This window comes from Monomorium pharaonis, chromosome 3 (genome assembly GCF_013373865.1).
Source record: "Monomorium pharaonis isolate MP-MQ-018 chromosome 3, ASM1337386v2, whole genome shotgun sequence".
Classification (NCBI taxonomy): Eukaryota; Metazoa; Arthropoda; class Insecta; order Hymenoptera; family Formicidae; genus Monomorium; species Monomorium pharaonis.
This window is the reverse complement of record NC_050469.1, coordinates 16,883,118-16,911,089: the sequence shown is the minus strand read 5'-3', so window position 1 is coordinate 16,911,089 and position 27,972 is coordinate 16,883,118. Positions and strand designations below refer to the sequence as shown.

Below are 27,972 nucleotides of genomic sequence, written 5' to 3'. Positions count from 1 at the left end.
GTAGGTATGTTTTATCAATAAACTAATTGTTAATTAACATTCATCTTCGTGGTAACAATTTTTACGTATAGTACTAGTGGTTCTCAAACGATATACACTGGAACCCCGCGTTAGCGTACTCCGCGTTAGCGGAAACTATCCCCTCCATATGCACTCGGCCCACATGAGTAGCGTGTGTGGGGATAGCAATGAGCAATGCAGTCACGTATTTCACGGAGTGGGAGTGAAACCAAGCAATAGGAGATAACCCCGCGTTAGCGGACCAAAGCCCCGAACAGTCCGCTAACGCGGGGTTCCAGTGTATGTAACTTTCATATTTTTTAAACCTTCGCAAGTGTGTTATTAATGAATATTTAGTTGCGCGTAATATTTCATTATTCAAGCGTTATAATATTTGCACATATTTTAAATAGGGGTTCCCATCTATTACAGTGGTGATCACCTTAGTGATTCGCCGCTCTTGAATTTTAGCACTTGTAATAATTTCGATGAGCTAACCTCGAAGGCTTTAGACGTTTGCAATTAAACATCGTCAGTGAATATTCTATGTTAAGTAATATTTCATCGCTGGTGCATATGTGAATTTTATAATAATTTTACATTCTTCTTATAGAGGTTCGCATTCATTACAGTGATGGTCTTAGAGATATGCACTTACAAAAGCCTTAATAATTATTTCTATAATTAAAATCGATTGTTGACTAGCTTTATGAATAAATAATAATTGCAAAATTATGTAATTAATAAGGATTATTTATTTATAATTAAATTATTGTTCGTATATATAATATTCTATTTGTTAATTAGTATTTACGCAAAAAGATAATTGTTAATTAATATTTATGTTTGGAATAATAATCTAAAATTGATATTAATAATTATTTAATTGTTTAAACCATTTTATATATTATTTAGGCTTCTGCAATGGTCTTATGAATATTCTACTATTAATAATATTTCATGCTAATGGTAAGTTTTTAATAGTAGAGGTATCCCGTTGGTCGGTAACTTATAAGATTTTAGTATTTTTTTTAATTTAAAGAATTCCTATAATAAAATGAACGATTATTGATGCAATTCCTTTACAATATTAAATTTAGGTATCGCCTATAAGGTATATGATTAATTTAATTAAATAATTCGATATTTAATATGAATTTAGTGATTAACTATTATCATTATGATTTCAAACGATTGTAACTTTAAAGAGTATAACATTTTATATTGTCTCAATAATTAATATAAGTAAAATAGTGGTTCAAAAGGTTATGAACGTTAGAGAATATAATAATATAAGCATTAACTGGGTAATATATGGATAGTATATGATTATTAGAATAATAACAAAATGTAAGAATATATAATGTGAATAATAATATGAATAATAAGTGAGTCATGTAATATAAAATTAACTGAATAATTAAAAAAACTGGATAAGAATATAATATAAGTGCAATAAATAAATAGTAATATAATATTGATTAAAATATAATTGAATATATAAATAAATATACGAATAAAGGAAATTCATGAAGCAAATAATTAATAAAAGTTGAATAATTTACACGGGACGTGACAATTCGTTCTTCTGCGGTCGCGGCGGTTATCGCATTTTGCAACGTTGCATATCCTCGTGATCTAACTACGGCTTTTGTGTCGTCGTTTAGCCCTATCTGATAATTTTCAAGCGCCTGCTGTTGTAGGATATCTAATATCGCGCGTTTATTTTCCGTTGTAATGTTGTCGACCCTCTATCATGGACTCGTACAAATCCATTGTTAATTTGTCGGCTCTAAGTCCGTAAGTCCGCGCACTTTCTCCGGTTTTTTGTTTGAGAGTATTAAATTCAATTTGTAAATGAGTGGTGCTCTTTTTACTCGCGTAGCACGCTTCCAATTCTTGTTTTAGTTGTTCAAAATCGCGAATTTTTCGCGTTTGGAAATCCAACATTGCGCGCTCTTTCAATTTTGTGCATAGGATAGCTCCTAACAGAGTTACCTCAAGAACCGTCGTTCGGATCGATGTTTTTGACCGCGTACGTCATCGCGCTTAAAAACTCTTGTAGTTCACTTGCATTCCCGTCGAATTCAGGGATCATGCAGCGCGCTTCCTTTAGCGGTAGGAACTTGCGGCCTCGCTGGTGACGAACGTCATCGTAATCTACGTAGGATGTGTCTCTCCTGCTGTGTCGCGATGGTCGATAGTCGTGAATGCGCTGAGTGTGTAATTGCGTTTCCCGCATGGCGTCTATATCTGTTTGTAACCGACGTATTTCTTGAATCACCGCGCGCAGAGTGTCCCGAACGTCATTGTCTTTTTTGTGCGCTACGCTGGGCGGTGCTGCTCGAGCAACTGGGTTTTCGCGGATTTCTTGAGGTATTTCTTGAATTTCCCGCTCTGCGTCGGCTATGAATTGTTGAGCCTCCGATTGTTGAGTTCCCGAGAGTTGGACTTGTTCGTTGGTACTCATTTCGTATCTCTCGAGAATTTCTTCAGGGTTAAAGATATCGGAATCGTACGAGGTCAGTGAAAATTCACCTCGTAAGGATACGCGGCTCGGAGTGCGACTAACGTACGGTTGTAACCGGTCGCGAGCGTTGGAAACGTGAAAATTCTAGGATAGTGAGCGTGCTCAAACCTTTGTCGTATGATGATCGTGTCTCAGCACTAGTCGCCAGCTTCTTTCACCTCCCAGAAGCAAGGAACTCTGCAATCTCTGATCTCTGTTTTTGTTTCAGGTCTCGCTGCTGCCGTCGGATCACCGCCGTCAACCAGGATCATCTCGCCCTCGCCGTCGGATCACCGCCGTCTACCAGGATCGTTCCAGTACGCAGGATATCACCAGGTAAGCAAGGTTCTATTGCAATAATCTCACTGGCTTTACACTAATCCTTTCTCTTTTATTTTCAGGTTCACTAGGATTTCGTAGCACAGGATTCCATGCAAGAACGTCGCAGGATTTCAAGAAACTTTGAAACAGTGTATTTGTTTTTCGTAGCACACAATAAAATTTATTTATCAAACTTAATTCACTATAACAACTTCCCGTTCGCGTCGCTTAATTCACACTCGTGTGCGGAACTCCTTCGTCTACTTCCTTTTCGTGCATTACAATTTTCCCGAACGCGACGCTTAAATTCACAGTTGTGTCCGGTGAGTGTACTTAGTGTGCGCGAGGTGTAGCTAACGTAACTCGCGTAGCGTCGCCTACTTGCATTCAGCGACTTAGTAATGTCTCGCGCGTTCATTCGCGAGGTTATGTAACACGCCGCTAGCTTCTGCTTATTGTCTCGCGATAAATAGCTCAACAGCATTCACTGCGCGTCGCGTGTTTGTATTACGCCCTTGGTGACGCGGAGCGTCGCCCGCGGATCGATGTAACAACTGGTTATTATGCGCGCGAAAGACCACGCCCGAGTCGTATACATATATCGCGAAAATCTCTCACGACACTCGACGATGTGTCTCGCATGAAAGATTCAACAAAACTCGTTAGTGGGACCACGCGTTGCACGCTTTTATACGCGTTCGCTCCTTTTCCGACTCCCTCCGCCAATGGTAGAGTCGTATGGTGTCGCTCGCTTCCCTCGGCCAATCAGAGCGCTTCCGCGTTCCCTCCGTGTCCATCGCCCAACAGGAGCTCGCCCCACAGCTTGCCTCTGCCGGTTGGTTCGTCTGGCCAATCCTGGAAGACGTGCTTGGCTGCGCTCCCCTCCACTCGGGATTCAGCCAATAGAATCATTTGGGCTCTTGCCTCCGCTCGGAGATGACGAGAACAGTGCGTGGCACTGAAAAGTGCCGATGGCTATGTAACGTTAATGTGTAGGCAATGCCTACGTGCACCGGCTACACTTTAGGTGGCACCGAAATTTCGTTTATGCTTAAAACTAACTTATTACTAAAATGAACGATTTTATAATAGAATATATATTTTTACATGCCAAAATAAATGAACTAAATAATGACAGGTCACGTCACTGCGATCCACATGCATAACGCATATGTTAACAAAAAGGAAATATTTAATCGCAATAAAATAACTACCAATGTTACTAAATAATATTCCTGGATACGTATAATGAGCTTTGGCATGATTTGACTTTAACTTACAACTAACATGCAATAACTACTAAATATGAGTATGCGTATATAAAAAATATGAAAAATTAATCTTACGCTGCGCTTATCGCAACTGCGCCTATCTAAACGCGTAAGCAACGTAAAACAAAGTAAATCGCGTATCACGCGCTTCGTTTAACAATAGAACTAATAAATAAACTTTCTGGCGTTCTGTGCGCCCTTCGTACTAAATGAAATAATAACTTTTGTATAATTAACGAATTTGAAATAAAAAATAAAAAATATAAAACATAAAACTTTTCCGTGTTTACACGCGTCGCTCGCGCCTCATAAACATTTAGCGCTTCTTAATACGCTCGTGCAGTCGCTCCAACCTGATTGCAGGTCTGCGCGTTTCCGTCCGATCAGCTGTGCTGCTCGCCGCTCCGCTCGCCGCACCTCGATTGACTGGTTCTGCACTCGTGGATAGTGTTGGGGAAAGTTCCTTTCGGCCGCCTCGTGGAGGCGGTTTCACGGTCTCGTCCGTCTGTCCACACGGTCCCGTCGTGTCACGTCAACTACGTTGTTGGAAAATAAACTGGAGTCGAGGCCCCCGGAAAGAAATTCTCGCTCACGTAGGACGTGCTCGGGTAGCTCGCTATCGCCGTCAAGGGGACGCCTTAAGGCCCTACGATCGTTATCTCGATCCTCGCGAAGGGCCTGTGCCGCTCGCCACGCTAGTTCTAACTCACGATAGTGTATAGATCGCGCCGCCGCTTCACTGAATAGCCACGATTCGTTTCGTATCGGTGTACTATTGTTGTCGGACATTCGCTATCGCTAGTACGCGTTTCGGTAACAGTGTTACCGGGGGTCTAAGCAATTCGGGTTCGCGTGTCGCTCTTATTACAAAAGTTTTTGGTGTACAAAATAATTTCGTGGACTTACATTACTGCGATGTACCGCCGCATGTTGTCCGTCGCTCAGCTGCTTGTGGCTGGTGCGTCACGTTGCGGTAGGTCGGTGTCGTCTTAGATAACGCCGCTATCGCTTGTCACGTCTCGGAAGAGTGACCTTCCTAGCCTATGCGTACCTAGGTCGCACAAATTAGGGGTTCTCTCTCTGCTTTTGAGGCTACCTGCTGGGCCGGCAATACCTCGGGATGTCGAGAGCTAGGATCGGAGTGAGGAGGGTCGAGTGCGTACGCGAAAGAAATGGTCTCTTTATCAAAACACTTCTAATTTATTATTACACTACATGTCTACAACTACTAAACTACCATGTTTGGAGGGAGTTACAATTATGGGTCGCTGGGCTGGACTGGGCGCAATTCTAAGGATCGCAGGTATTCCTCGAATTCGTCTTGGTTTACACTACGGAGAGCTTCAGATGGTATGGCATTAAAAGTTTGCACTGCTTCTATCATTCGAGCGAGACTCTCGTCGACGGTGTTTCGGAGGGCCTCCTCGATGTCGGTTGCTGTACTGTTAGATTGAGAGGGGGAAGGGGGAGGGTTGGAGCAATGTCGAAGCAACCGCTGCTGGGGGTTGAGGGGGATAACTTATAGCTTGCGGGGGTACGCGTCGCGAGGTGCGTCGGGGGACAATATTACGAGAGGCGGCATTAACGATTTCAACATCAAAACACGAAAAAGTCGATAGGTCAATCGCGTGCTGAATTTGTCGCGAGTGATTCGGTAGATGGAATATTTGAGGGGCGCGCCTGTCAATAGAGTGCAAAAGTCGAAGAATCCTGGCCCTTGACTCGATATATCGTTCCAATTGTCGAATGTTCTGCCTGCAGGCTTGTCTCTGTAGTGATCTATTCATCTACGGGATCCGAGGGAGCGGGAAATGATTTAATGCATTGTAGAAAATACCTGAGAATACATTAATATGATGTGCACATGATCTTACCTTTGCGGTGAAGATGAGTTGTTAAGGAGTTACGACTGTGTGAGAAATTAGATGAAGTGTCTAGGGGAAGAGAGAGAAAAAGGGGAGAAATTAATATTATAAAACCAAAAATATAAGGGAGGAGAATCGTCAGCTCAGAAGTTCCAAGAATTCGTTTTCTAAATCATTAAGAGTTCAACACAAGTTTCCTAAATTATTTAATCTCAAATAAGCACTGCCAAAGTAGGGATAGAGAAGGGAACAAGCTTATCTAATTTATTCTAATAAACGCTTTCAGTTCACAGCGTATTAGCATATGGCGGATACATTCGTCCTATTATTCCACAGATCAACACAAATCCTTTCGAATTGCAATGGAAAGAGTTTCTGCAAAGCCCTTCATCGCCTCCAGCAGTCAGCTTTTAGCTAGTCGCGGCTACAGCTCTTTGGCGTTTGCAGTGGTTACCTCTTTTACGCTTCTGTGGCCACGGAGCTAAACCTTACTCTTATCGCTAAGATTATTACTGAGGGGTTGGCTAGTGTCTTATTTTCCGTCTTATTCCACCAATTCAAGAGAGAGTAGGATGTTAGTCTTGGATTGAAAAGAAATATTATGCCAGACTACGCTTCCTGCGTACAGCACGTTGGCTTGCAGCGGATGCGTCTTTGCTGGAACTCCACAATTATCGCACGCAGAACTGTGGACGACACTTAACAAGCGTAGCGGGTGCTAGTCTCAATTAAGGACGCAACCACGTACTGTGATAGTCTTGCACACTGCCAAGCAGCAATATGCTCAAGAATCAAATTTAAGCCTAATATCAGAGAGAGAGGGGGTGAAGGGGGGAAACAAGTTGGTGAAATAATACGATGATATCATCAATAATATTCAAATGTAGCTACTGCTGACGTATTTTACACGAGGGGATCCTTTTACTCAATTATTTCTTATTTAATTCAAATAGGGGTTGAACGGGGGTTAAAACAAAATAATCAGATTAATAAAGGGATGTTGGGTAGGGTTCAAGCAAGCTTTCGATGGTTATTCAATATTTTCGCCGTTTCACAATTTTAATAAGTCTGCCAATCGCGGGGCAAGCATAGAGGTAGATACGTCACTAAGGTAAACGATCGACCAATCATAGGACAGGTACAAGGGGTCTTCACAGTATGACAATAAAGTTTCATTTTTTCTACAGAATATTATCAAATATACAGAGAGACAGTAGGGTATGCGAAAAGCTCATCAGTTTTATACACAGATCTATCAAAATTACGGTGTTCAGATGCTTAAACGAAATAGACCAATTACATGCAAATAAAATCAACCAATCACATGCTCGTAAGCATATGGGGCTTTAGGTTCTAGCGGTATCCCTAGCGATCTAAATAATTGTTAAATTGCTTAACAAATTACAATACAATGGTTCGATTTGAGTTCTAAGATTGCCAAATACACATAAATTATAAAATGCAGTCAAATTAGGTTCGTTCACAATAGTTAAAAATAATTTAACATACTTCGAAATAGTTTGACTGAGCGCGGATCGCAGCCGTCACTCACATGCATGTAGCAACTGCCACAGGTGGTTCAACAATTAAAATTCAATCAATTCAAAAGAAAATAGATGCAAATACATAACAGACAAATCGGTACATGGTTCGATTGCAAAAACATTCAAGATATAAATCAAATAGTCACAGAGTGTAAATTCGACAAAGTAAAAATTAATTACAATTGCCAAATTGTTAAATGCTCCTTTTTCTTTGTAAATCTTATTCTGAGTGGTATTTTACAATTAGTTAAGGTGTTATTCAATGGATAATAAGATCGTAGCAATTTTAGCAATAATTAATTAGTAAGTTACACTTGAACGAATTGAGAGATGATTCGAGCTGTCACTTCGTACAAGAGTGAAGAGTTCGAGTGATAGATTCGAACTGTCACGTAATTAATTTCATTAATTCTTTAATTAGTTAATTAATTGGAGCTATTTATTTCTGGTTGTTCCTTTCGTTATTTAATGATCTTGACTAGCTCGTGATAATTCTTTTGGCTTCAAATTCGTGTTCTTTTAATATTATTAATTTTTCCTTTGTCTTCACATATATAGATATATAGATATATTCACAATTCACAGTTCACAAATTATTATTTTAACAGATTGAAATTGCTGGTACGGGCGACTCCGAAACACGCAAGGGCCACAATTTTGAGATATAATTATTTCGTTCCTTTCCTAGTCTTTCCAAAATTTTCAACTATTGCAGGATCGTGCTTCCTTTTCCAAAAAGTGCGACAAGGAGTTCGTTCACTTTATAATTTTACACGATGAAGCACGTATGACTGACGACGTTATAATGATTAATCTTATGCCGTAGTAATTAATTGTTTCAAAACTTCGGCCGGAGTGCGCGCGATGGAATGAGGGGCGCCTTATATATTATGCAACGGGGGGACGGGGTAGTCTTCGAGTATCATCCCAAAGGAATGCAGATTATCTAATTTTCACTGCACATCGACAATTGCATAATCGGTTACCATGCAGCGATTTTTATTCTTGAAGCCTTATGACAAAAGATATTATATTTTATTTAAATTAATTAATTCTTTTATTTTTTTTGATTCTCGAGTAATATATGTCTATAGTAATTTTGATAATTATGATTTGATTAATTTTAATTATTCTAGCTTCAAGATTAATTCACATTATTCTTATATTAATTAATTATGCATATGCGGGCACGAAAATTAATAAATTAACTTTCGTTTACAATTTAACCATGTATGATCTTGCAAAGATTCTAGTGAGAGGTTTCAAGCAAGCGTTAAAATTTAATATTGTAAATTTAATTATTATATGGTTTCATGCATTAGTCATATTATATAAATTAATAGGATTTTTATTCATAAATTGTTAATTAACGTTTGCAACGTGTTCAAGTTTTATTATAATCGTTTATTTAAATGATGTAAATAATTTCGCGTTACCTGGACCCTTGCAAGATGCTGAAATAAATATATAAAATATGTTATTACGTAATCGTCTGCTATTATGTAATAATCCTATGCGCATTGTTCATAACGTTGCAAGAGCCTTAGTTGTCATTATTAAATTTTATTATTAATAGCTATTATTGAAAGTAGCAATAAAAATGATTGTTAACTAATTTTATGCGTTAATTATATTTATTTAAATAGTAATTCAGTTAAATTATTTCATTAATTAATATTCAATGTTCTTTAAATCATTATACGATCTCGAAATGGCATTACGGCTTTAAATATTTAATTGTTAAATTGTCAGAAGTGTTATAATAATTTTAATTGTTTAAGGCTTGTACAACATTATAATAAATTAATTCGTTATTTAATAACTTTATCGCTTATAGTCATATGGAACTCGCATAATAAATTTTTATTATTGTCTCTGCTATTTAAGTGTTCTTCCCATGAGGCGTAATTGTTTATTAGCCATAAACAAATAGTTAATCTCGTCAGGACTCGTGAAACTTTGACATAATAAACTTTAGGGTAGTTATTTTAATTTAGCATAATAAAATTGATAAAATTAATTTATTTAATGGCAATTTTCTATTTGTTAATTAATATTTTATTCATATGTTCTTAAGTAGAATCCTTAAATAGCTATATCTCGCGAACTAGGTATCGGAGGAGAGGCGGAACAATACCAGTACCATCGGGGAGACTTAGATTTTCATTTTTTGGGGAGTGGTTTTCCGATTTTGGATTCTTTATAACTCGAGAACGGTTTGAGCTATCGAGTTCTGGTTTGCGCCAAAAATTTTTGTTTTCAAGAGCGCTTCTAATGGCTATTTTGGATTTTTGAAAATTTTGAAATTTAAATTTTGAGTTTCAAGGCCAAAACAAAAATAGTATGGTTAAATATTACTGACACTGTATATAGCGTTTTTATAATTTTAGGATTTTTGGTGTGCGAGATATAGAGGTTACAAAATTTTTGGATTAAGTATAGAATATTCATAATTTAGTTTTTCTTGTAGGTAACATCGATCTAAATGTGGCTATCATATTTGCAGAGAGCGGTGACGTCATTCGCGGTATCAAGGTAAGTACACGGTAGGTATATGTATTAGTAAAATTAAGAGATACTACTAAGGTAGAATAAAATTGATCGTTAGTTAGCTTTAATGTACTAGATCCTTATGGCGGATATGTAATTGCGAGTATAATTCTGAAATAAGTATCTAGGGTTTTAGGTTTGTTCGGTTTTACTATACCGGGTTGGTTCGACGTTATTGTAGTAATCTGTACTTTCCGTCAATGATTCAAACAGACCTTAGTTCCTATTCCTGTGGGTACAAACGAGCTTTAGCTTTTATTTAAGAATGAGTTGTCTTTAAGAATAAAAGATAATTAATAAGTAAATATATAAAAATTAAAAGTGAAAATAAAAATATTGAAAATAGGAAAATAAAAAAGAAAAGGGGGTGGAAAACGACGGGACGTCACACGCTGTTGTCCGGTGCTATCTTCATTCCTTGTCTCGGAGGATCAGCAGGTCGGCTCCGTTACGCCTTGGGTGAATTGTCGCCCTGGCTTTAACGTTTCTCTTCGGCGGTTTTCCTCTGTGTGCTGAGTCCGTTAGGGAACGTTTTTCCTTTTCGGTATTTTTCGGCAGTGAATCCCACCGCTGCCACCAATTTATTGTATCCCTTGTCTCGGGATACAGTGCGGGACCGCTGCCAATGACTCCTCGGGATCAGGTTTCCAAAAGATAACGCCGAGAGTTGATAATAAGAGATATATATATTGGTTCTTCCTTTACAATTTCTTTAGCGAACCCGAAAGGTGAATAACTAAGTGTAGTTGATTCGACGAGCGACGTAGACTCGTCGCTATTATTATTAATAATGAGCCCACTCGTTCTCTTTCCGCGGCGTTTATATACTCCGCTTTTCGGCTTGTTACCAAGGGATGTCACTCGCGGTCACAGGCCTTTGGCCCGTGCACTAGCTTAGCCAGCAATTGCTAGTTAGGCGCATTCCACCGGAAATTAGGAGATTAATTATATATTATTTCCTATTTTCATTTTTGCGTACAATTATTGTAACGCTATTATTATTTTGCGTATGGTTATATGAGTATTAAGTTGCGCCTGAACCTTTTATTTTAAATACTACAATTTTATTATTAAGTTGTGTATGATTTTACTATTAATATTTGTATGTAAATTTAGAACAATTAATTTGCGTATGATCTAAGCATTGTTAAATTTCATATTAGCATAATACCGCGATGTGCGCGCGCTCATATTATTCCCAAACTCATAGACTATATTAATTCTTATGTATACGTTTCCAGCGCGTGTAAGTAAATTGCGACAGTAGAATGGGAAGCTGTAAGAGCGACGAAGAGGGAAACACAGCGACTGTACTGCGTCTCTACTCCCACTATTACTATTTCTCGTATACGGCGTCCGTACTCCCACTATTACTATTTCTCGTATACGGCGTCCGTACTCCCACTACTACACCCTGTAATGCTCTGCAAGTCCACTGCATCCGCAACCTTGCTGGTGCATCCCCCAAGCAGCGAAGCCTCGCGCTCGAGCGTTGCGCAACGAGTCGCCGAAAAAGAGACAAGGGTGGGATATGCTCGAGAAAGGGTTACGTAACTTATATCCTTATGCAAGATAAGATTTTAAGCAGATCTTAGTAGAGTTTAGAAGATTAGAGATCAAACCAAGATCAAGCATCGTGCTCCTTCTATTTCTTCCATTTCATCTTAGAATATTTCCAATTCCAAATTTCAACTTAGAATATTTCTACATCCTAGAATATTTCTACTTCCATATCTTAGAATATTTCCAATTCCAAATTTCAACTTAAAATATTTCCACATCTTAGAATATTTTTACTTCCATATCTTAGAATATTTCCATTTCAATTTTTACTCATTTAACTTAGAATATTTCCATCTCTTTACCTTAGAACATAGAATATTTTCATATTCTCATGTGTACTTAAAATAATTTGCGTTAAATTAGAAAGCGAACTTAGAATAATATTTGTTTCAATCAAGAATATCCGACACTTTTATAACAATACCACATTGTAAACTCTGTGCTTCAATATTTAGTTGTAAATTTAATTATTACAAATATAGTAATCATTTAGTAAAATTCCTGCTTCTTTTATTATTACAAGAGCCTCTCTCTTATTCAATTTCTTGATGAACATAAATTCTTAACTTATAAACAAACTACTTCATATACATATACTCGATGAATCACGAGCTGTGAGTAAGAGCCATCGGTGTGGCTGACCCGCACGGTCTGCAACGACTGTTTCAGCGCTGATTGATCGCAGATTTATTACAATTATTTTAATAACAATTACGAACACTTATTCCACTTTTACTATATAAAAATATTTTCATCACGAATATCGAAACAGCGACGTGGCGGATGTAAATACCAGGTTCGCAGAATTAAAGCACAACTTTACGAAACATTACCTACCCACGGATTTCTCCACTACCTCGGTGTAGAAAGAGAAGATTACGCGGTCGCGGATAAAACCGAAACGCTCGTATCCTTGCCAGTTAGAAGCAGTGTCTATAAATTGGTGCCCATCATTTTCCACGTGCCTCGCATCAAGCCGTCAGTCATTCCTGCTGAGGACCCGCGCTTTACTGCCTACACCACCCGCCCATCGACAGAGAAGGACGCCCCTGCGCACATTCCGTATAAGCCAGTACAAATCTCCGTTGGAAAACGACCTATCGACGTGACACATATTCCTAAGCAGGATCCAAGGTACGAGTTTTACGCCTCCAAAAATAGGGTAAATGCTTGGATCAATTCTCAATACCGAACAGTGAATTCAGAGAGTCTAGAATCTCGCGAAGAATAGATCTCGCCATTTTTACGCGGCCACGTGGCTGAGCGCGCCTCGCGCCATTTTGTACCGCCGCGCGACGACGCCGTCGCATCGCTCCGGCTCCCCCACTACCGCCGTTGTAGAGAGCCGCCTACTCGAGTCAAACGTCTCCCCTTTACTCAGCGCCGTGATTTCCCTAACCGTCGCGTAAATCTTAATATTAATATGTGCCTCGCACAAATATCATGGACGTAACTAATCGCGTCTCCCCACGAAAGTATGAAACTCCACTTCGCCCACGCGGAATCACAAACGAGATAATTTCGTGCAATAAAGTCTTTCTTATTGCACGAAATGTCCGGAATCGTTTAAACAATTCTATTCTTTGTCACGATTGCATCAGCGATCAATCCGACCCTAGCAGATACGACGAGGAAATCCGTCACTACATCCACTGCGGTACTAGTCCCATCTATGAAGAGTGCTCCGAATGCTGCGTAATATTAAATACCACCGTCTCATATGACGATTGCAGCGTCTGCACCGCGAAATTTGAGTCGTTTATAATACCTACCCTTTCCGCACGTTATCACACCCCTTTTTGTAATACTCCGATTACTGTAACCATCGCACGATCTATATTTCCGTATCGTCTTCACGATTCCGACGAAGACACCAAGTAAAGAAAGAACAGGCAAGTTATGTGCTCTCCGCGTTCGCTTCATTCTTCGGCGACTTTTAACACAAACGCGCGGCCAGCTCATTATTTCGAATGGATCGCATCCGCTAAATGTTCTATCTCGCGAATTTATCAACACCGTCTTGACATAGAACATATAATCTGTTCCGCGTGCTATATCCCTGCTTCATGGGAAATCCGCTCATCTTACGTTTTGAAACGAAGACACGCTATACATATCGGATTTACTCAATGTTACGACGCGTGAATTTCCTGTTCAACGCGTTTAACAATTTTTAAACATCTCGATGAATGTCTTATCTGTAGCGATATTTTAAACGATTTTATTCTATATTTAAATTTATCGGGAGAAGATCCGTATAATTCGGAGCGACCGACGTTAATCGCAATTTCACAAACGGACGCAGATTCCTCCGAATAAACGTCGCGAATAAAATTTTGTTTGTTGTGAAAATTGCCTGAATTTGCCTGCCACTACTTTATTTCCAGAGGAACGGTGGACCGCTCGACTCTGTTCCTCTAACCTTTTTTCCCCCTCCTCTCCGGCTACGGGAGAATATCGGCGACGCCGCCTCTCCCGCACGCCCGGGACGTAACAACACTCTTATCGTTATTTCAAGTATAGTTTGTGTGAGTGTCGCGCACTCACAACAGAATATATATATTATTATTTAAAAAAGTGAAAAAAAGACTGCGGAATTAAACTCGGTTCGCCAGATTGGTAGGCACTCGCCCATTGCTCGTCGCCAAAGAGCCTTCTTGAAATCAATGTTACAGATGTGATATATAAACCGTCAGAACTTTCTAAAAATTTCTGGCGTGGTCTCGTCACAAAATGTGCTTGATGTAAAAATTTTGTTGGACTTCCTACACATAAATGAAGCTTGCAGACAAGAAAAATGAACATTTAAGAACAATACAACGCTGTTGTGAGTGCGCGACACTCACACCAACTTTACTCGCAATAACGATAAAAGTGTCGAGTGACACCTCGCACGACAATACCGTCCGGCCTTGCTACCGGGCATCGCACCGGCCTTCACACCGGGCATCGCACCGGACAACATATCCGGTTACTACTCATTTTGCCACCCGAAATCTTCTGATTTCTGGTGGAATGCGCCTAACTAGCAATTGCTGGCTAAGGTAGTGCACGGGCCAAAGGCCCGTGACCGCGAGTGACATCCCTTGGTAACAAGCCGAAAAGCTGAGTATATAAAGGCCGCGGAAAGTCAACGAGTGGGCTCATTATTAATACTAATAGCGACGAGGCTATGTCGCTCGTCGAATCTACAAACTGTACTTAGATATACATCTTTCGGGTTCGCTAAAGAAATTGGAGAGGAAGAACAAATATATATCTCTTGTTATCAACTCTCGGCGTTATCTTTTGGAAACCTGATCCCGAGGAGTCATCGGCAGCGATCCCGCACTGTATCCCGAGACGAGGGATACAACAAATTGGTGCCAGCGGTGGGATTTACTGCCGAAATATACCAAAAAGGAAAAACGCTCCAAACGGACTCAGCACACAGAGGAAAACCGCCGAAGAGAAACGTTAAAGCCAGGGCGACAATTCACCCGAAGCGCAACGAAGTCGACCTGCTGATCCTCCGAGACAAGGAAGGAAGAAAGCACCGGACAACAGCGATAGTGGTGTTATCTAAGACGACACCGACCTACCGCAACGTAACGCACCAGCCACGAGCAGCTGAGCGACGGACAACATGCGGCGATACATCGCGGTAATGTAAGTCCACGAAACTATTTTGTATACCAAAAAACTTTTGTAATAAGAGCGACACGCGAACCCGAATTGTTTAGACCCCCGGTAACACCATTACCACAACGCGTACTAGCGATAGCGAATGTCCGACGACAAGTACACCGATAAGAAACGAATCGTGGCTATTCAGCGAAACGGCGGCGCGATCTATACACTATCGCGAGTTAGAACTAACGTGGCGAGCGGCACAGGCCCTCCGCAAGGATCGAGATAACGATCGCAGGGCCTTAGGGCGTCCCCTCGACGGCAAAAGCGAGCTACCCGAGCACGTCCTACGTGAGCGAGAATTTTCTTTCGGGGCCCTCGACGCCAGTTTATTTTCCACCAACGCAGTTGACGTGACACGACGGGACCGTGTGGACAGACGGACGAGACCGTACGTTAGTCGCACTTCGAGCCGCGTATCTTTACGAGGTGAATTTTCACTGACCTCGTACGATTCCGATATCTTTAACCTTGAAGAAATTCTCGAGAGATACGAAATGAGTACCAACGAACAAGCCCAACCCTCGGGAACTCAACAATCGGAGGCTCAACAATTCATAGCCGACGCAGAACGGGAACTTCAAGAAATGCGCCAAGAAATCCGCGAAAACCCAGTTGCACGAGCAGCACCGCCCAGCGTAGCGCAAGAAAAAGACTGTCACGTCCCGTGTAAATTTTTCAACTCTTATTAATTATTTGCCTTATAAATTTCCTTTATTCGTATATCTATTCATATATTCAATTATATTTTAATCAATATTATATTATTATTCATCTATTACATTTATATCATATTCTTATATAGTTATTTTAATTATTCAGTTAATTTTATATTACATGATTTACTTATTATTCTTATTACATGTTCTTATAATATTTTGTTACTATTCTAATAATCATATACTATCTCTATATTAACCAGTTAATACTTATATTATTATATTCTCTAACGTTCATAACTTTTGAACGACTATTTTATCTATATTAATCATTAAGACCATATAAAATGTTATATTCTTTAAGGTTACAATCGTTCGAAATCATAATGATAATAGTTAATCACCAAATTTACATTGAATATCGAATTATTCAATTAAATTAATCATACACCTTATGGTCGACACCTAAATTTAATATTGTAAAGGAATTGCATCAATAATCGTTCATTTTATTATAGAAATTCTTTAAATACTAAAACCTTATAAGTTACCGACCAACGGGATACCTCCACTATTAAAAACTTACCATTAGCTTGTATACTTCGCCAATAGAGGGCCAACTGTCGATAACTTACCTGCACTTACCATCAATTACCATTCCCTAATTACCGACAATGATATACTTACCATTTGTTACAAGCGCCTACCGAATGATAGAGCCGTCATACACAGCCATCATGAATTCCTGGAAATGCTGCTGTAATTCCAAGAATTCCCAAAAACTTTTGCCAATATCTCGAGAACCATAAGAGGTAGAGTTGCCAAATAAATTCCAGGAAACGTCGCAGACTTTGTTTATACGAAAAATCATGTTTCCAAAAATTTGGAAAAAACAATTATTTTTTGGGACAAATTTCACATTTTTTACCCAAAAACCGAAAACTTATCAAAACGCTCCCTTTTACCTGATTCGAACATAAATGATGTTCTTTTAAAAACTTCAATTTTTACCCCCACCCCAATTTTTCGGGAGGACCAAAATTCGACCAAACATATTCCTCGAGGTCCTCTACACGATGGTCCAAACCCCATCTCTTAATCTCTTACCGTTCACGAGATATAAATTTTTAAAGTGTCAAGGACGACTGCCAAAAGAACTTTATAAGTACTATAGGCCTTGAAACACAAGTCTCTCACGTTGAGAACCGTCATGGTACATGAGCACCCTTGTAAAGGTGAATATAAAATCGTTGCATCTCTATCATGAAATATTATTAACAGTAGAATATTCATAAGACCATTGTAGAAGCCTAAATAATATATAAAATGGTTTAAACTATTAAATAATTATTAATATCAATTCTAGATTATTTTTCCAAACATAAATATTAATTAACAATCACCTTTTTGCATAAATACTAATTAACAAATAGAATATTATATATACAAACAATAATTTAGTTAAATAAATAATCCTTATTACATAATTTTGCAACTATTATTTTTTCATAAAGCTAGTTAACAATTGATTTTAATTAAAAGAATAATTATTCAGGCTTTTGCAAATGCATAATTAATAAATAAAGTCCCAAGGCCATGTCACTGAAGCTATCGCAGTGTACACAAGATGGCTGACCATCACTGTAATAGATGGGAACCCCTATTTTAAATATGTGCAAATATTATAACGCTTGAATAATAAAATATTACGCGCAACCAAATACTCATTAATAACACACTTGCGAAGGTTTAAAAAATATGAAAGTTACATATATCGTTTGAGAACCACTATCACTATACGTAAAAATTGTTACCACGAAGATAGTTATTAATTAACAATTAGTTTATTGATAAAACATACCTACGTACGGATATTCAATTATTCAGACTCAGTTAATAACTAATCTTAATAAAATAGAACTCTAAATAATATAAAATCTATTTGTATCAATCAATATTACCATATAAAATCATTATCTCAACAAATAAGTATTATAAATAATTAATCTCGTTAAATATTGTCACGTCCCGTGTAAAATTTTTTATTTTTATTCTGTTGATCATTATTTCATTAATTATTAATTTAACTTCCTTTATTCGTATAACGATTTGTTTAATACTCTATAATTCATTTATTGCTTCTATTAATATATTTAGTTTTATACTTGCTGCACTTACGCTGCACAGCACGCGTAAACATACATTAAATTAATATCGTTTATTATTATATTAATTATTTTATATATTATTGATTTGCTGCACTTATTATTCAATTATTCAGTTAAAAATTATTATAATAATCATACAGTTATTTCTTTTAACTTCACGTAATATCTGTTCAAATACTTTTATTCAATTATTCAGCTTCATGTTCTATTATTCCTAACATATAATGTACACTGTTCTGATATTGTTCGTATCTTGGCCGTACACTGATTTAATATTATCCATTTATCACGTATTATATTCGTTCAATCTTTAATTACACTGTTTAATTATTATTTGACGCTATACTTTTATTGTACTCAGTTTTATTAATCGTTTGACACATAATTACTACTTATGTTATCATACCTTTTAATATTTACTATTATTATCTTTCGGGATACAGTCTTATTGTACTAACTATTTTATCATATACTGTTAGTCGCTACTGTCGATAAAATGTAAAGATATTGCATCAATTTCTACTGTCGATAAAGTTGTAAAGGTGTTGCATCAAACTGCCGCTGTCGATAAAATTGTAAAGATAAATTACCAACTTGCTACCGTCGATAATTTTACTCACCACTTAACCCGCAGTCGGTAAAACAGTTTTCTACTATACCGACCTTGATGTCTCGACCGATAAGGTAGGTCCCTACCTTACCGACACTACACCCCCTACCACCCCCTAGGGTCCATCCCCTATATACTTTTAAAGTTCCAACCCCAACCCTTGACCTCTTCATCGTTGTCGAGATATAAAAATTTGAAGGTATTATATATAACAGTCTCATCGATTCTTCTAGAACCTTCTAGAACGTTCTAGAACTTTCTAGAACATTCTCGAAGGCATTCGAAATTTTTATAAGTACTAAAAACTAAAAGGGAAGGATCCCCAGCATGAGCATCACTGTAATAGTTGAGAAACACTGAAATATTCACCGCGTAAAATAATATTTTATAAAAGTCTTAAAAGACGAAGTACGCGACGACGGTCGGCAAAACTCAAAGACACCCCCAGACTAAATTCTGAGAATGCAACCGCCAGACTGTCTCCGGCGGCATCTTTTGAAGTAACACCTGCGGCTGATGCAATCCCTACCTCAGACCGCACCCCGCGGCCTACAAACTGACAGTATATAAGAGCGCTTGCCGCGGCGGAACGGCATTGCGTGCGGGACCATCAAGAAGTAAAGATCTTAAATACGTATTATTTTAAACGACGAACTTACCGCCAAATTGCGCACGGCCGCCATTTTGTCGACACACTCAAGCTTGTATCCACGAATAATAAAGACATATTTTAACGAATTTCGGGGCCCAGCTCTAATTCTTTTCACGCCCCAAGCTGTTCTACAAATAATTTGGTAAGTTTAATACAATTAATTCACACTTATTTTACTGAAATATATATATATGTGTCGAAATCTTATTTCATGTCTCTGACTAGTTGAATTACCATTTTGTGAATAAGATACACTATTGCCGCACGTAATCACTTATTTAATAATGAATTAATTATTTAATTGACTGGAATTATATTAACTTAACATTCAATTAATTACTCAATCCACTGAAATTATATACACAATTACGTATTCAATATCCAAACGATTATATACCTAAATATATATATTTCACTATTCTATTAATTATTCAACTGACTGAAATTTCATACATGACCACATTTTACTATTTTTAATATTCAATCCAACTAAATTATATTTATTTAATATTTAACTAATTATTCAATCAATTGAAATTATACACTGTATCACAAAATTGTTATTCAACCTACAGTTTAATTAACTGAATTTATATTCATTGTTTATTGAATAAATTGTCTAATCACTTGGAATTTCACGATCAATGTTCGATATATTAATTATTAATTGCAATTATCTACGGAATTATAAATAACTCAATTTAATAAATCTAAATTATTATTTCCTTAAACACTGAAAGTACCTGATCCTATGTGGCTAAATAATAAATCAATAATTAAATTAATTTTAATTATTACAGAAATTGCATTTTTTAATGAAATTTAATTATCTTTTAAATTAAATCTTAACTAACTTAGTCACATATTTAATGAATAAATCGAACAATTGCATTTACGTATGAGTATTATATTTTAACGAATTTTAACTATTTTTATAATTCGAATATTGATTGTTACTGTATTTGAATATCTGCAATAATTATTATGCTAACAAATTCCATATTATACATGTGAATTATATGTTCATTCAAATTTAATTGGATTATCACTCATTTATCACAACAATATATATATATCAGAGTATTTAATTAACTGAAATCACAGTTCCAGTCAATCTTAATTATTATTAAATAAATAAAACATATTTATTTCTCTGTCCAGATATTTACCACTGATTCTAACTGCTATTATATCCAAATAATGAATACATACATAAATAAAATATTTTCATTTCTCAGATTCTGACATTCTATTACAATCAATTCATATAAATAATTTCAACTAAATATATTTACTGATTAATGATTATTTTGACAATTATTATTATATAACTAGCATTATCTACGCACATGATTGAATTTGATTGAAAAACAATATTATTTTATTAAATATATATATGTCTATTTCTATCGTCTGATAACCACTAATTAATTTGCATTTTTTCGCTAACAACAATTTAGACAGTGAAGTGCTCCTATAGGTCCTAATCCTTTATGCGATCTCGGTACATTACAGTAGTCAGACACGGATGGGGTATTCGTGATCTGATGAATCGTTTTCTATACCTAAGATATTTTAATGAATTAAATATATAAATTTCCGATCGCATTCCTTTACCTTTGCAATAAACAAATTAAAGAATTTTTCATTAATAAACATTTGACACTACGATTCCCTTTAAATTAAATTCATTACAAGTAATTTCTCGAGTGCGACAACGATCACCGTCTCGCTGCGTCGGCTACTTAAAATAAGAAGTCGAGCTCAGTCACCCAACAGCTTGGTGGTATTAGCTGACTGGAGCCCGTTGAGGGTACTCCTGGTGATAACAAACTGAGCATGTCGATATTTAATATCTACGTTGCGGCGGGGTAATACCAGTCTTGATCCGTCGGCTCGTTAATTACTAATTTTCAAGACAATCAAATTTTAAGCAATATATTTTAATTAATTAACTAATTCATTATTTAATATTCAACATTAGGGAATAATTACTCTCCAATCTTCCTTCTCCTTCTACAAGAGTGACCACACGTCTTGTTCAATATTAGTTACATTTTCGAATGGCAAGGTTTCAGTGCGTCTGCGTTATTAACGCCGAGTTCACGTACCGCCGTCTCGTCACTGGTATTGGCGAGTTCGTTGGGCTTGTCCCATACGTCTTGGGCCCTGAACGATGGTCATCTTAGTACCCCTGGGATGATCACCTCGTACTGAATATACCACTAGTTGCCATTCGTCGTTTTTCTATAATAATTAAATAAAAGTTTAAGCATAAACGGTCACTCCCTCGTTCAAATTATTGTGTGACTATATACTCAAGTTCGGCAAGAGTTCAGTGCGTCTGCGTTATTAACGCCGAGTTCATGTACCGCCGGCTCGTCACTGGTATTGGCGAGTTCGTTGGGCTTGTCCCATACGTCTTGGGCCCTGAACGATGATCATCTCAGTCACTTCCTGAGTATGATCACCTCGTACTGAGCATACCACTAGTTGCTGAACATAACGAGTTAAAAATTGAAACAGTCACACTTGTTCGGGAAAAGCAATCTCGCATTAAGAGCGAATCTTTAAACATCTCACTAATAACTTCAATTCATTACGACCTATCTTATCCTGATTTCTACGATATCACTTTACACAAGGTAAGACGCACGAATACTAAAACAATAACGCTTATTTAGGTGTTGGGAAGCCACGCAATATATTTTTATTCCTGGAAGCTTGGTTCCTTGCGGAGCCTGGAATTTTCATCGTAAGTTATTTCATTTCTAAAGAATACATGAATCTAAATTTCATCAATTCATAAATAATGTTCGCGCATTAGATGGTGGATTCTAAGAGGAACAGCCCGAACTGGCAAAGACGGTTGTTGCGTCGACAAGCCATACGCAATAATTTGCGTCAGTTTTTGCGCGTTCGCCCCGTTAACGAACTGAATGAGCTTTTGCACCAATTCCCCCGGCTCCAGGAACTGCCCGTAATAGTTTCTAACCGGGTCTTGCCCGAAATCTTTCCGCGAAATGGCTCTAATTCCGTTGTAAATTTCGAGCAAATAGGCTCGACTCCCTTACCGACTAATCAGGTCCAACAAGAGTCGAGAAGAGACAATCCCTTTGCGGATCCCACCCCAGATCTGGACAACTAGCAACAATAGCTTTCGGGTACTCCTACGATTAACATGCCCTCGTCTCATCAATCGTTCGTATCATGCTAGTCCCCTTTGTTTTACTATTTATTTGATAGTAGTGCCGCCATTGTGCTATTTTAGTTTGTATCGGCGACCAAGTAATCCTATTCTTAATGCGATTATTATTTTTACGCTTCATCTATAAGCCGTGAAATAAACGCGCGAATGTTTCTTTCCTTTTGCATAATAAATTGTTGTATTCTTACTATATCTTATTCTCTTACTTACATAATCACAATTACCTAAACTCATATCTGTTCCTTTCCTTTTAATCAGATGCATTTACTAACAGTCTTCAAATCATTATCAAATTAGCTAAATCGTTATTTCCGATACTCTTAGGTAATCCAATCGTTAAATTCCGGCGTCGGCTCCAGACATTCTATTCTTTTATTTGCGTCATCTCCTACTGAGCAACTTAACAAGACAATATTTAATATTGTAACGTCTTAGAAGCGTTAGTTCCCGAAGATACCAAATCTATGGTTACTCGAAACGTTACTCCCGCGCGTTACCGGTCGAAAATTAAAACCGTTTTATATCCCGTCGGTGATTACTAATCGCGGGTAGCAGCTTTCGCGGTTTTCATCAGACGGGGCTCTCTATTTGTAATTTCAGGGCGACCGCAGCACGTCTGCTTAATTCCCAGGGAACGCCGAGAGCCAGAAGGATCGTTTATCGCTTATTGAGTGGAGAAAATAAAGGATGAGAGACGGGGTAAATGATTGTTTTTATTTATTTATTTTTTGTTTATTTATTATCCATTTATTGTATATTTATTTCTCTGTAATAAATTCTCCTTGTTGAAGACTGCGTAGTAGTGCTGGAAAATCAGGGAAAAAATGGAATATCGGGATTTAATGACCCGTAAAATATTCGATATGTATGTATTGATTATTTAAAATAAAGTGCAGTATTCTGATATGAGAATTATTAATCGTAAGGAGCTTGGTATATGTGAAATTGATTATTTGAAATAAAAGAACAGTATTCTGACATTCATGCGTTAATATAATATAATTGTAAGACAATATAACTTGATTTATAATTATTGAATAGATATAAGTAGGAATTTGTACGTAAGAGGCAAAAATATAAATATAATCAATTTAATAATATGTTTCAATTTAATAATTAATAATCACGCCCTTAATTAAATTAATTGGATGGTGATTTATTATTAAAAGTGAAGAAATGAATATTTATTCGTTTGGGCGTAATTATTTAAGTGAGAAATATTATGGAATATTATAATTTTATTATATGAAATATTATATTAAATATTGTCTTGTTAAGTTGCTCAGTAGGTGATGACGCAAATAAAAGAATAGAATGTCTGGAGCCGACGCTAGGATTTAGCAATTGATTAAACTGATATTGAAATTATAGAATATTAATACGATAATAAAATGTCTGCATGGGACTTAAACAGTAATAATTGTCAAATAATAAAAATGAGAGAGATGGTGGATCTCGCGTATGTATTAATAATTTGTATAGATAAAGGTTATAATTAAATATTGTTCAAATCCGAAAAGAAATCCGCAAAGGAATTATTCTTTTAAGTCTCTTAATTCTCGAGGCGGTCGTGGTTTAATGGAACTTATATATCTTAATGGAAATAGAATAAACTTACGGTGGAAAGTCCCTGGTTCTACAGGGAACCAACCTTCCTGGATTATAAAATATAGCGTGGCTTCCCAACACCTAAATAAGCGTTATTGTTTTAGTATTCGTGCGTCTTACCTTGTGTGAAGTGATATCGTAGAAATCAGGATAAGATAGGTCGTAATGAATTGAAGTTATTAGTGAGATGTTTAAAGATTCGCTCTTAATGCGAGATTGTTTTTCCCGAACAAGTGTGACTGTTTCAATTTTTAACTCGTTATGTTCAGCAACTAGTGGTATGCTCAGTACGAGGTGATCATACTCAGGAAGTGACTGAGATGATCATCGTTCAGGGCCCAAGACGTATGGGACAAGCCCAACGAACTCGCCAATACCAGTGACGAGCCGGCGGTACATGAACTCGGCGTTAATAACGCAGACGCACTGAACTCTTGCCGAACTTGAGTATATAGTCACACAATAATTTGAACGAGAGAGTGACCGTTTATGCTTAAACTTTTATTTAATTATTATAGAAAAACGACGAATGGCAACTGGTGGTATTCAGTATTCAGTACGAGGTGATCATCCCAGGGGTACTAAGATGACCATCGTTCAGGGCCCAAGACGTATGGGACAAGCCCAACGAACTCGCCAATACCAGTGACGAGAATCAAAATAATCATTAATCAGTAAATATATTTAGTTGAAATTATTTATATGAATTGATTGTAATAGAATGTCAGAATCTGAGAAATGAAAATATTTTATTTATGTATGTATTCATTATTTGGATATAATAGCAGTTAGAATCAGTGGTAAATATCTGGACAGAGAAATAAATATGTTTTATTTATTTAATAATAATTAAGATTGACTGGAACTGTGATTTCAGTTAATTAAATACTCTGATATATATATATTGTTGTGATAAATGAGTGATAATCCAATTAAATTTGAATGAACATATAATTCACATGTATAATATGGAATTTGTTAGCATAATAATTATTGCAGATATTCAAATACAGTAACAATCAATATTCGAATTATAAAAATAGTTAAAATTCGTTAAAATATAATACTCATACGTAAATGCAATTGTTCGATTTATTCATTAAATATGTGACTAAGTTAGTTAAGATTTAATTTAAAAGATAATTAAATTTCATTAAAAAATGCAATTTCTGTAATAATTAAAATTAATTTAATTATTGATTTATTATTTAGCCACATAGGATCAGGTACTTTCAGTGTTTAAGGAAATAATAATTTAGATTTATTAAATTGAGTTATTTATAATTCCGTAGATAATTGCAATTAATAATTAATATATCGAACATTGATCGTGAAATTCCAAGTGATTAGACAATTTATTCAATAAACAATGAATATAAATTCAGTTAATTAAACTGTAGGTTGAATAACAATTTTGTGATACAGTGTATAATTTCAATTGATTGAATAATTAGTTAAATATTAAATAAATATAATTTAGTTGGATTGAATATTAAAAATAGTAAAATGTGGTCATGTATGAAATTTCAGTCAGTTGAATAATTAATAGAATAGTGAAATATATATATTTAGGTATATAATCGTTTGGATATTGAATACGTAATTGTGTATATAATTTCAGTGGATTGAGTAATTAATTGAATGTTAAGTTAATATAATTCCAGTCAATTAAATAATTAATTCATTATTAAATAAGTGATTACGTGCGGCAATAGTGTATCTTATTCACAAAATGGTAATTCAACTAGTCAGAGACATGAAATAAGATTTCGACACATATATATATATTTCAGTAAAATAAGTGTGAATTAATTGTATTAAACTTACCAAATTATTTGTAGAACAGCTTGGGGCGTGAAAAGAATTAGAGCTGGGCCCCGAAATTCGTTAAAATATGTCTTTATTATTCGTGGATACAAGCTTGAGTGTGTCGACAAAATGGCGGCCGTGCGCAATTTGGCGGTAAGTTCGTCGTTTAAAATAATACGTATTTAAGATCTTTACTTCTTGATGGTCCCGCACGCAATGCCGTTCCGCCGCGGCAAGCGCTCTTATATACTGTCAGTTTGTAGGCCGCGGGGTGCGGTCTGAGGTAGGGATTGCATCAGCCGCAGGTGTTACTTCAAAAGATGCCGCCGGAGACAGTCTGGCGGTTGCATTCTCAGAATTTAGTCTGGGGGTGTCTTTGAGTTTTGCCGACCGTCGTCGCGTACTTCGTCTTTTAAGACTTTTATAAAATATTATTTTACGCGGTGAATATTTCAGTGTTTCTCAACTATTACAGTGATGCTCATGCTGGGGATCCTTCCCTTTTAGTTTTTAGTACTTATAAAAATTTCGAATGCCTTCGAGAATGTTCTAGAAAGTTCTAGAACGTTCTAGAAGGTTCTAGAAGAATCGATGAGACTGTTATATATAATACCTTCAAATTTTTATATCTCGACAACGATGAAGAGGTCAAGGGTTGGGGTTGGAACTTTAAAAGTATATAGGGGATGGACCCTAGGGGGTGGTAGGGGGTGTAGTGTCGGTAAGGTAGGGACCTACCTTATCGGTCGAGACATCAAGGTCGGTATAGTAGAAAACTGTTTTACCGACTGCGGGTTAAGTGGTGAGTAAAATTATCGACGGTAGCAAGTTGGTAATTTATCTTTACAATCGACAGCAGCAATTTGATGCAACACCTTTACAACTTTATCGACAGTAGAAATTGATGCAATACCTTTACATTTTGTCGACAGTAGCGACTAACAGTATATGATAAAATAGTTAATACAATAAGACTGTATCCCGAAAGATAATAATAGTAAATATTAAAAGGTATAATAACATAAGTAGTAATTATGTGTCAAGCGATTAATAAAACTGAGTACAATAAAAGTATAGCGTCAAATAATAGTTAAACAGTGTAATTAAAGATTGAACGAATATAATACGTGATAAATGGATAATGTTAAATCAGTGTACGGCCAAGATACGAATAATATCAGAACAGCGTATGTAATATGTTAGGAATAATAGAACATGAAGCAGAATAATTGAAATAAAAGTATTTGAACAAATATTACGTGAAGTTAAAAGAAATAACTGTATGATTATTATAATAGTTTTTAACTGAATGATTAAATGATAAGTGCAGCAAATTAATAATATATAAAATAATATAATAATGAACGATATTAAATTAGTATATGATTACGCGTGTTGTGCAGCGTAAGTTAGTAAGTATAAAATCGAATATATTAATAAAAGAAATAAATGAATCATAATATATTAAACAAATCGTACGAATAAAGGAAGTTAAATTAATAATTAATGAAATAATGATTAACAGAATAAAAATAAAAAATTTTACACGGGACGTGACAAGGGGTTCCCATCTATTATGTGGTGATCACCTTAGTGATTCGCCGCTCTTGAATTTTAGCACTTGTAATAATTTCGATGAGCTAACCTTGAAGGCTTTAGACGTTTGTAATTAATATCGTCAGTGAATATTCTACCTTAAGTAATATTTCATCGCTGGTGCATATGTGAATTTTATAATAATTTTACGTTCTTCTTATAGAGGTTCGCATTTATTACAGTGATGGTCAGCCATCTTGTGTACACTGCGATAGCTTCAGTGACATGGCCTTGGGACTTTATTTATTAATTATGCACTTGCAAAAGCCTTAATAATTATTTCTTTAATCAAAATCGATTGTTAACTAGCTTTATGAATAAATGATAGTTGCAAAATTATGTAATTGATAAGGATTATTTATTTATAATT

General features: G+C 36.4%; 1 long non-coding RNA gene across 1 annotated transcript; it reads right to left on the bottom strand.

Annotated features, from left to right (window-relative positions):
* Positions 1–91: 91 nt before the first annotated feature.
* On the bottom strand, positions 92–27,955 carry LOC118644859. The gene is made up of 2 exons (XR_004962651.1): positions 27,596–27,955; positions 92–442 (listed from the first exon to the last, which is right to left on the bottom strand). It is a non-coding gene; the product is annotated as an uncharacterized LOC118644859 (long non-coding RNA).
* Positions 27,956–27,972: the final 17 nt, after the last annotated feature.